At 37.1% G+C, this 12,429-nt stretch overlaps 1 pseudogene; it reads left to right on the top strand.

Annotated features, from left to right (window-relative positions):
• The first annotated feature begins 112 nt into the window (after nucleotides 1-112).
• LOC111529863 lies at nucleotides 113-416 on the top strand (annotated as a pseudogene).
• The last annotated feature ends 12,013 nt before the right edge of the window (nucleotides 417-12,429 follow it).

Genomic DNA, 12,429 nt, shown 5'->3' with positions numbered 1-12,429 from the left:
AATATCCAGAATCCATAAGGAACAAATCAAAAGTAAAAAAACAACCCCATTAAAAAAGGGGTACTCCGTGCCACTCCCAGTCACAGCCTCCTGGGCATCGCTCAGCTCCAACATGGCAAAAATCTCCAGCCTTACAGAGTCTGAGTGGTGCATTGAGTCCCTGATTGCTGTTTTCCAAAAGTATGCTGGAAAGGATGGTTACAACTGCAGTCTCTCCAAGACGGAGTTCCTAAGCTTCATGAATACAGAGCTGGCTGCCTTCACAAAGAACCAGAAGGACCCCGGTGTCCTTGACCGCATGAAGAAACTGGAATGGGCAGTTAGGTTTCCCAGAATTTCTTAATCTGATTGGTAGCCTAGCTATGGCTTGCCATGACTCCTTCCTTAAGGCTGTCCCTTCCCAGAAATGGACCTGAGGACCCCTTGGGCCTGGCCTTCAAACCCACCCCCTTTCCTTCCAGCCTTTCTGTCATCATCTCCTCCTCACAGCACACATGTCCCCTGAGCCCAGCACATCCACCACATCATGTAGGCCCCACCTGTGGATAGTAATAAAACAATGTCACTTTTTTAAAACGTGAAAAAAAAGTGGGTGAAGGACATGAACACAAATTTCTCAAAATTAGGTATTTCTGGGGCCATCAATCATATGAAAACGTGTTCAACATCACTAATCATTAGAGAAATGCAAATCAAAACCACACTAACCCAATCGGAATGGCTATTATTAAAAAGTAGGGCTGGGCGCGGTGGCTCAAGCCTGTAATCCCAGCACTTTGGGAGGCCGAGACGGGCAGATCACGAGGTCAGGAGATTAAGACCATCCTGGCTAATACGGTGAAACCCCGTCTCTACTAAAAAATACAAAAAAACTAGCCGGGCGAGGTGGCGGCGCCTGTAGTCCCAACTCTTCCGGAGGCTGAGGCAGGAGAATGCTCTAAACTCGGGAGGCGGAGCTTGCAGTGAGCTGAGATCCAGCCACTGCAACAGATGCTGGTGAGGTTGTGGAGAAAAGGGGATGCTCATACACTGCTGGTGGGAATGTAAACTAGTTCAAACACTGTGGAAAGCAGTTTGGAAATATCTCAAAGAACTTAAAACTGAACTACCATTTGACCCAGCAATCCCCTTAGTGGGTATATACCTAAAGGAATATAAATTAGCCTACCATAAAGACACATGCACATGTATGTTCACTGCAGCACTAGTCACAATAGCAAAGACATCGAATCAATCTAAATGCCATCAATAGTGGAATGGATAAAGAAAATGTGGTACATATACTCCATGAATATTACGCAGCCATTATAAAGAACAAGATAATGTCCTTTGCAGCAACATGGAAGGAGCTAGAGGCCAGTATGCTGAGTGAATTAATGCAGGAACAGAAAACTAAATACTGCGTGTTCTCATTTATAAGCGGAGCTAAACACTGAGTACACACAGACACAAAGAAGGGAACAACAGACACTGGGGCCTACTTGAGGGTGAAGGGTGGGAAGAGGGTGAAGACTGAAAAACTGCCTATTGAGTACTATGCTTATTACCTGGGTGACAAAATACTCCATACACCAAACCCCCACTGCATGCAATTACCTATATAGCAAACCTACACATGTACCCCATGAACCTAAAACAGAAGTTGGAAGAAGAAAAACTGTCAGCAGAAAAACAGAAGACATAAAGAAAAGTCAAAATTTTCAGAACTCAAAAATAAAATAATCAAAATAAAAAACCTTAATGGATGGTACAAGAGGAGAATGGCAGAGATAGAAGAAAATAACCAGTAAATTAGAAGACAGAACAATAGAAATTAATCTGAGCAAAAGAGGAAAAACAAATGCTAACAGAATAATAATAATTAAAAAAAACGCAACAGCCCTAGGAACCTGTGGAACTTTAACAAAGGATCCTGCATTCATGTCATTGGAGTCTTGGAAGGAGACGGGAAAGAGGCAGGGCTGAAAAAGAATTCAAGGAAATAATTACTGAGGCTGGTCCCGGTGGCTCATGCCTGTAATCCCAGCAGTTTGGGTGACCAGGGTAGGCAGACTGCTCGAGCCCAGGAGTTTCAGACCATCCTGAGCAACATAGTGAAACCCCATGTCTGCAAAAAATTCAAAAAAATTAGCCAGGTATAGTGGTTACCCATCTCGGAAGGCTAAAGTAGGCAGATCGCTTGACTTCAGGAGTCAGAGGTTGCAGTGAGCTGAGATTGCACCATTGCACTCCAGCCTGGGCGACAGAATGGGATCCTATCTCAAAATAAATAAATAAATACATACATACATACATACATACATACATAAAAAAGAAAGAAAGGCCGGGCGTGGTGGCTCAAGCCTGTAATCCCAGCACTTTGGGAGGCCGAGACGGGCGGATCACCAGGTCAGGAGATCGAGACCATCCTGGCTAACACGGTGAAACCCCCATCTTTACTAAAAAATACAAAAAACTAGGCAGGCGAGGTGGCAGGCGCCTGTAGTCCCAGCTACTTGGGAGGCTGAGGCAGGAGAATGGCGTGAACTCAGGAGGTGGAGCTTGCAGTGAGCTGAGATCTGGCTACTGAACTCCAGCCTGGGCGACATAGTGAGACTCCGTATCAAAAAAAAAAAAAAAAAGGAAAGAAAAATATGACTGGACTTCCCATATATGGCAAAAGATATAAACCTAAATATTCAAGGAGCTGAGCAAATCTCAAACAGAAAAAATCTAAAGAAATCTACACTAAAACACAACATACTTTAGAAAACATTTGAACGTTAAGTATTATACTTTGATACACTTTTGAAGACTAAATTAAAAAAAATACTGAAAACAACAAGAGAAAAACAAAATCTTACCTAAAGGAGAAAAAGAATTCAACTAACAGTGGATTTCTCATCAGAAACTATGGAGGGCCAGAACAAAACGGCACAACACTTGCCGAATGCTGAAAGAAAGGAACTATCGACCCAGAAGCCTATGTCCGGCAAAAATATCCTTCAGTAATGAAAAGAAACTGCATTCTCTGAGTTAAGAAAAACTAAAAAAAAAAAAAAAAATGCAGCCAGCAGAACTTTTAGAACAGACATCTATTCTAAACGTGTAGCTTAAGAAAATTCCCTAAACTGAAATGAAATGATAAAAGAAGGAATCTTGGAACATCAAAGAGGAAGAAATAAAAAACATAGATAAAATAAAACAAGCCTTCATTTTCTTCCTGAGTTTATAAAATATGTGTAAAACTTGAGTTTAAAATAAGTTTGATGATTAAAACATACAGTAAAATGACAGCAGTAACAGATTGTAATAAATTGCGTTGATATAATCACTAGAACCACTAAAAAAAGCTTTGTAAAGTGATATATTTTAAAAATAGATAAATCAAAATATAACTCTAAACAATGTTGAAATAAAATGTTCTGCCACAAGAAGGTTAAAAACAAAGAAAACAGAAATTGAAAACCACGAATAGAAACCACAAAATAAAATCTCCGACTTAAACTCCAACATATTAATAACTATATTAAATATAAGTGGCCAACTGGTAAATATATCAATTAAGACACACATTGCCAGATTGGATTTAAAAATATTACCCAATTGTTTACAAGAAACTCACTTCAAATATAATAATAAAGTCAGACTGAAAGTGAAAGGATGGAAAATGATAAATTTATCATACACACAGTAATGAAAAGAAAGCAGAAGTGATGATGCTGTTATCAGAAAAAAAGCACACTTCAGAGCAAACAAAATTATCAGAGAAGGAAGAAGAAGTCATCGTTAAATTATTTTTTTAAAAATACAACAAGACCCTGCAATCCTAAATGCATATGCACTGAACATAGAGATACAAAATATGTGAAGAAAAACAGATGACATCAAAGGAGAAATGCACAAATAAATAATTTTACTAGGAGACTTCAGAATCCCTCTGTCAAAAAACTAAAATTAGTATTTTCAACTAGTTCTTTTAGTTGATAGAAGTAGACAGTAATTCCCCCAAAATTGAGACAAACTGAACAATACTATGATAAAGACCCTGTTTAAGAGAATGAAAAGACAAGCTACAGACTAGGAAAATATATTGGCAAGCCATATATATGAAAATTTATTAGCATCTATAATATGAAAAGAATATCCTAAGATCCAAAATTCATAAAACAATTCAAATAGAAATGGAAAAAAATACATAAAGACACGTTTCACATACAGATGGCAAATAAACACAAAAAGATGTACATCATCATTAGTCAATAGGGAAATGCAAATTAAAACCATAATGATATATCACTACATATGTGTAAGAATGAGTAAAATAAAAAATAGTGACAATACCAAATGCAGGTGAGGATACAGATAAACCTAATTTTGGTTGTGCTTCGGTTGTATCCATTGACTACTGAGTATGTAGCACAAGGATATCTGCACAGTTTCATTCACTCAACAAATATATTGAATCAACTCCATATTCCAGGAAGTAGGCACCTAGGATACAGCTAGGAAATACATAATGGGCACAGGAAAACAGGAGAAAACAAGGTCATTCGCTGAGAATGAAAGGGGGAGAGGAGGTTTGGGAATAACTGGAGAGAGAAGATATGAAACAGGCATCAAGGGGTTAGCAAAAGTAAGACTCAAGGACCATATCAGGATCTGTGGCCTATTTTTGTACCAATAATGTGAAAAGGACAGTGTTTGTTACCTTTCCCCTAGCAGTTTAAGATAAGAGAGTTTAAGACTTATAGGGGAGATAAGGAAGACGGGGGTGGATGGGTTTCATGTCTTTCTCTAAGTGGCTCCTGTTCTCCCAGGCTTTACCATGGAGGATGCTTTCTGAGCACTCTTGCTAAACTTTTGTCAGCACCTTATGAGATCTGTGTAAAAATGTCTGTAAGCAATTGCAAATTCCCTTGCTAACTCATACTAGGCATTTACCCACTGACTGGTGAACAATTTGAGTTGAATTCTTTACCATTGTGTCTAGTGGCATGACCTGTGTAATTAAATGCTTGTTTCTGTTCTCCTTGCACGTGCTTTTTTGTTTTAATTTATTTTGGGTTATTTGGGCCGGTGATCTCAGCCCCCTGACTGCTGCAGGAAAAGTTATAAATTTGAAGACTGTCTGGCTTTTGTTGTTTTTGCTGCTGACATTGCTGGAAGGCCACGAGCAATGTTCTTTTTGGCTTTCTACATCCAAGGGAAAGCTGACCCAACATGATTAAATTCAACTCTCCATTTTCTCCATGTTCATACTTGGGAATCTGATTATAGCTGGAGAAACACAATTCTGTTGGCTGGTTTTGTTCTCAGTTCAACATCATCAAACTCAAATGAAGCCCTTGGTGCTGCACAAGAAACTCACATTATATCCCTAGTCTATTCATTCTCTTAGATAAGAGGTCAGCAAGCTTTTCCTATAAAGCGCCAGATGATAAGTATTTCAGGCTTTGTGAGATAGTCTCTGTCTCATACTCTATAATGTGTTTACATTTACCCCTAGGTTTGTATACACGTTTGGTTTGTTTATCTATTCATTCATGCATTTGTTTGGTATTTATCCTTTTTGATGTTCTCCGAGTTTCTTGGATCTGTGGTTTGGTATCTGTCGCTAATTTTGGAAAATTCTCAGTCAAATATTTTTCAAATATTTATTCTTCCTCATCTTTCCTCTCCCACCAGGATTCTAATTATGCATATATTAGAATATTTGATATGGTGTCACAGCTCTTAGATGCTCTATCGTTTCCTTCCACCACTTTTTTTTCTCTTTGCATTCCTATTGACCTATCTTCAAACTCACTGATTATTTCTTCTGCTGTGCTATGTCTGTTGATGAGCCCATCTAAGGCATTTTTTCTTTTTTTTATGTCTAGCATTTTCCTTTGATTCTTATACTGTCCATCTCTCTGCTAAAATTATCTGTCTGATCTTGCATATCATCTATCTTTTCCACTTGGGTCTTTACAATATTAATCATAGTGACTTAAATCTCCTGTCCAGTTGTTCCAGTATCTGTATCTTCTTTGGGTCTGGCTGATGATTGCTCTGTCTCGTCAGACTGTGCTTTTTCTTACCTTCAGGTATGCCTCAAAATTTTTGCTGAAAGTTAGACATAGTGTAAAAGGCAGTAGGCACAGAGGTCAGTAATTTTACGCTTGAAAATACGAACATCTTTCTTACTGTTAGATCTTTATTGTAGGGAGGGATTTGTGTTAATATAGTTAGGGTGGGCTGGATTTGAAGTTTGTAATTGCTATAGTTACCAAAGCTGGAGTTTGTTGCTGCTGTGGACACTAGCAATTTCAAATTCCTCTAGTGGGACCTTGTTTTGAACTTGGTTTTGGGTTTTCCTTTGTGCTGCTCCCTAGAAAGAAAATGTCTTGCAAAACTCACTCAGTTACATTCCACTGTGATTTTTACCAAAGGCTTGTTAATATAATGGGGGAAGAGTGACAGGTTTTCTGATGTTCCAATTAAGCCTCAATCTTAGGCAGCTACTGTGAATTTGGGACTTGGGGGCTGTACCCTTTGTAAATGTTCCCTCCTCAAGGAATATGACTGTTTAAATGTTCCCTCCTCAAGGAATATGACTGTTTTTTAACATTTAGGGTTTTTTTTTTTTTTTTTTTTCCTGCCTGTTCTCTTTCACCAGTTTCACTGGATACCCACCAGTGTCCTCAGACAATGGGTTTGACACCGTTCTCCCTGCAGATCATGGCTTTCTTTTCCTTAGGAGAGATTTCACAACATGGGTGTGCGCAGAGTCTGAGCAATGATTGCTTTTCCTGTCCCCTAACCAGCATCATAGGGAAAGCTTTCTCTAAATACTTCCCCAGTCTTCCCTGAGAGAGCCTGCTCACCTTCACATTTCATGCCAGCTCACACTAAGTCTGTAGCAGTTCATTAAAAAATTTCTGGTTTAATCTTTGTACCAGCTTATATGGCATTCAAAAGCATATATCTCAGTCAAGCAGTCCCTATTCCAGAATGCTCAGTTCCTATTGCTTTCTGCAGGCACCTGTCCTTGAAATTCTGCGTTGGTTGTCCTCTGACTTCAGTTTTCTGAAGGGTTCAAGAAAAGGTGTTATCTTGCAGTTTTTCCAGCTATTTTCTTGTCGCAGGAATGAGAATGTCATCATTCCAGCTCTCTTCATCACCAAACTGACACCTGAAGCCTCCAGAAGCTAAATATATAAAGAATTAAGAGTTCTTTATATATTAGATGTATTAGCCCTTTATCTGTGAGGTATATTGCAAATATTTTCTCCTGGCCGGGCATGGTGGCTCACGCCTGTAATCCCAGCACTTTGGGAGGCCAAGGCAGGAGGATCACTGGAGGCCAGGAGTTTGAGACTAGCCTGGCCAACATGGTGAAACCCCGTTTCTACTAAAAATACAAAAATTAGCCAGGTGTGGTGGCACGCATCTGTAATCCCAGCTATTCGGAGGCTGAAGCTGGAGAATCGCTTGAACCTGGGAGGCGGAGGCTGCAGGGAGCCAAAATCACGCCACTGCACTTCAATCTGGGCGATGAAGTGAGACTGTCTCAGAACAAAAAAAAAGAAACCAATTACCTTTTCCCAGTTTGTCAACTGTCTTTCGATTTTCTTTATTTTCTTTTTTAAACTCTGCACGTTTTGCCTTTCCCATAGAAACCCCAATAAAAGCAATGGCTTAGGCTTTACCCTCAGTACTGCTTCTGCCTGACCAAACTGTATCTCTCCTGTGGCTCTGTGTGATGTGACTTGTCCTCTTCTCCATGGAAGTATTAATCATAAATTCTTCTTTCAGTGGCACTGATCTATCTGTGTCATCACTCAAGTCAACCACATAAATTAAGACCTGGGCACAGAACAACTCTGATTCTATTTCTATAAAATTCTAGAAAATGAAAACTAAACCATAATGACAAAAATAGAGTCGTTTCCTAGGGATGGGATGTGGGCAAAGAGAGATGAAGGAAGGAGGGATTACCAAGGAGCACAGGGAAATTTCTGGATGAGGGATATGCTCATTGTCTTGACTGGTGATGGTTTTACAGGTGGGCCAATACTAATCAAACTTTACACTTCATCTATATGACCAGCTATCATATGTCAATTATACCTCAATAAAGCTGTTTTTAAAACATTTAGGGTATACCTACTGAAAATAAAACTGCTTTTAATTACAGACTGTATCATCATGTGCATAGAAAAATCCAAAGGATTCTACAAACAAGCTGCTAGAAACGCTGACTTCATCAAGATGCAGATACAAAGTTAATATTCAAAATCAACTATATTTCTATACAAAAGCAACAAAAAATGGAAAAATAAAAATTTTAAAATAATACCATTTATAATAAAAGAGTACCGGGGAAGACTGTACATTGAAAAAATACAAAACATTGCTGAGACAAATTAAAAATAATCAACAAAATGGAGATCTATACTATGATCATGGATTAGAAAATTCAATATTGTTAAGATGTCAATTCTTCCCAAATACATGTACAAATCCAACATAATCCCAACCAAAATCCCAGTAGGTTTTTTTTTTTTTTTGAGAAATTAATAAGCTGACCCTAACATTTAGATAGAAATGCAATTTTAAAAAGGAAAAACAAAGTTAGAGAACTATCTACTTTCAAGATTTATTGTAAAGCTACAGTAATCAAGATAGTGTGGTACTCGCATAATTATAGATCAAGAGAATAATAGAGTCCAGAAACAGATTCACACATAATGTGATCGATCAATTTTCAATGAATGTACCGAGACAATTAATTCAATGGGGGAAAAGACAGTTACCACAATGGAGCATTTTCTGGCATTCTGAAAATGTTTTGTAACTCAATTGTGGTGATGGATATTTAGCTTCATACCTTTGTCAAAACTCAGAGGATGGTACACTGAAAATTGGCACATTTTATTACATGTAAGTCATACCTCTAAAAAGCTGAGTTGGTGACAAAGATTTATATATGTTGTTGATAGAAGAACAAATCCAAATGCTTATTAAACATGGAAATATATTTATCCCCATAAATAATAAGGGAAGCACGAATTAAAACAAAAAGCATATCACAGCCATCATAAGAGTAAAAATCACATGGTCTGACAATTCAAAATCTAATAATGATATGAGAAAATTCTAGACAGCAGTGTGAACTGCTACATTTGCTTCAGACAGCAATTTAGCAATATCTGGTAAAGCTGAAAAAGCACACACTCTATAACAGCAAGTCCACTTCTAGGTATATATCCTAGACAAAATACTGCACATATACAGAAGAAAACCACATAGAAGTGCACATTTGAGATTACATTGCTTGTAACTGAAAAATTGGAAATAATATATTAAGATGGGGAAATACATAAACTTTAGAATTCATAAAATGGTTAAAATCAAAGAAATTATATATATACAGAAAGTTCAAAAATATAATTTTGAAGAAAAAATCCTACAGTGACACATTCAGTGTGAGATCATTTATGTGAACTTAAAGCACATAATAAAACAAGCTCTGAAAACAGAGATTGGATGGATACACACACCAAATTTTAATAAAGGTGTAAGTTGGACTAGAAGCAGAACAAAGGTGATTTTAACTGTATTTATAATATTTTAATTATTGTAAAATAGTTGATGCAAAAATGACAAAGATCAGCATTTATTTATTTTAGATGGTTGATCACACACATTTGAATATTATTTTCTAAGTCTCTGTAGTTTTAAGCATTTCAAAATCTAAAGAATAATAATTTTAAAATACTATAAAAATATGAATAAAGGACTAAAAATCAGTAACTTTTAATTAACATGCTGGATTCTGAAACAACTTTAAACTCGACAGTAGTATTTACCATGGTGTCAAATTTAGCATTTATCTTGAGTTCACAAACCGAATTCACTAATTTTGTCTCCACTTTTCAAATTTTTAGCATTTGTAGAGTACTATAACAATCATACTCTTTTAGGCTAAGTGTTGGAAGATAGTAATAGATTTCTGGCTGTGTGACTAAAGAAATCTTACCGTACTAACTTAACTCCAAGATCACTATTCAAGCTCATCACTTTCACTGTCCCTTCATGTGGTCATTGTGCCCACGTATGAGGTGTCCAAAGCCAAAAGCCCATGCCCATTTAGAACCTTTTTGGCTCCCATGACTCTCTTTTCCATTTGGCTTGTCTATTACTCTGGCCATTATTTACACACTAAAGTTCATTCTTTGAGTTCATGAGAGAACAGTTTCTGAGGTCTTTAAATTTTACAAGAGGAACTTACGATATTCTGCTCAACCGTAAGGATACACAAAATTAATACACCTGAAAGCTCCCCTCCCTTTCTTTTTAAAAAGACTGTGCTGACTATTTTTATCTGATAAAGAGTATCACTATACAAATATTATTTGTCTCAAATGATGACTCACCTCTGGATAAAGATGGAAGCGTTTTACTGTATTAATTAAAAGAGGATATTCAGTAAGCCTGTCATTCATAATCATCCACAGTCCTTCCAAAAATGAAGGTGCTTCAATAATGGTCTTGAAGTAGGAATAATAAAGTCCCTTTAAAAAAGAAAAAAGCACATGTTGTCCATGTAATTAAAACTTTAAAATAATTATTTTTATCACTTCTATATAACATTTTTTTCTGAAAAAAAAAGGTCAATAATAAGACTTCCGGCCGGGCGCGGTGGCTCAAGCCTGTAATCCCAGCACTTTGGGAGGCCGAGACGGGCAGATCACAAGGTCAGGAGATCGAGACCATCCTGGCTAACACGGTGAAACCCCGTCTCTACTAAAATACAAAAAATTAGCCGGGCGTGTTAGCGGGCGCCTGTAGTCCCAGCTACTCGGGAGGCTGAGGCAGGAGAATGGCGTGAACCCAGGAGGCGGAGCTTGCAGTGAGCTGAGATCGGCCACTGCACTCCAGCCTGGGCAACAGAGCGAGACTCCGTCTCAAAAAATAATAATAATAATAATAATAATAATAATAATAATAATAATAAGACTTCCTAATTATTCCTCTCTATTTTGCATTCTTGGACTTCAAAAAGCACGTATTTTCAGGTGATCACTGTACTATTCTTTCAAATTTTCTATAGGCTTTCAAACTAAAGAGTTGGAGAGATGGTCAAATGATTTAAAGAGTTTCTCTAATAATGTCTTAAAAGGTGTAGACAGTATATATTTAATTTTCCCAAATCTGGTTTTATCCCTCACATTTGAGATGCTTGAAGGTTGACATCTGATTAATTCTATCATAAACAGGGATGCCTTCAAGCCTCTGTACAACTTTGCATATAGAAAATTACTTCTTTTTTTCCCATGCTCTTAGGAAATAAAATATAATGACCATAAGCATGATGAGCAGGGAATCCAATGCATCTAGCTTACTTCATAGCTCCATCAAATCCTCTGTGTAAGGTGAAAGCTCAATGTCGATTGACTATTGTTGCTCACAAATGCTATATACTAAAAAGCACATTATTTTAGTGTCTTACACTTCAGCATATAATATAAAGGCTACATTAGGATAGTAAAAGTGCTGTTGAGTTAAAATTCATAGATTAACAACAGCATGCTGTGTCTTATTTCCCCATCAGTTTCTAGCTTTCTCTCCTCAAATCTAAAAAGCTAAAAAGGGCCACATTGTTTAAAATGCACTCTCCCTAAAAAATGCTATATGCTGTAATCATATCTGCCTCATCCAACATGAGTAACTGCTAAATTAAAGGTCTGTTTTAGCTGATGTCTGAAAGGCCATTACCTCATAGTTGATTGGCAAAATATGAGTTCATAAAGAATTTTCCTTTCTGCTTAGGAAGATAACAAAACAATACAATTAAAGGATACCTAATAAGCAAAAGTCTATATTTAGGGAAATATTAAATATATAAATAAGTTACTAATAGCAGCTATTATTTTGTGTTAAGTATTCTGCTATGCATTGCCATTCATTATCTCCCTTCATTTTCCCTAACCTCCTCTAAGGTTGGCATTGTTTTTATTGAGCAGATGAAATTACTGAGAATCTGAGAGGTTACCTGACTAGCCATCATACAGGAAAGCACAGAATTGCTATTAGAATCCAGTGATCTGTCACCAAAGTCCAGACTCTGCCACAGTTACACTCTTTATTTAATAATATTTTATATTCTGTCTTTGGAAATACCTTTAAAATGTTCAAATGTCATACATATGATATTGTATCCAATGCTTTGAAACTTTATAGGGGCGATATAGGGATGAAAATTAAAAAGCAGTGATTGAGGGGCCTAGCATAGGCAAATTCATAGAGACAGAAAATATAGTAGGGTGTGATTAGTGTTTATTGGGTAGAGTTTCTGTTTGGGATAGCAAACAGTTCTGGATGTGGACAGTGGTAATAGTTGTAAGACATCACAAATGTACTTAATGTCACTGAATTTACGCTTAAATGATAAACATTGAA

This window comes from Piliocolobus tephrosceles, chromosome 8, assembly GCF_002776525.5.
Source record: "Piliocolobus tephrosceles isolate RC106 chromosome 8, ASM277652v3, whole genome shotgun sequence".
Taxonomy (NCBI): domain Eukaryota; kingdom Metazoa; phylum Chordata; class Mammalia; order Primates; family Cercopithecidae; genus Piliocolobus; species Piliocolobus tephrosceles.
The sequence above is the reverse complement of the archived record's forward strand: the minus strand, read 5'-3'. Positions and strand labels throughout refer to the sequence as shown.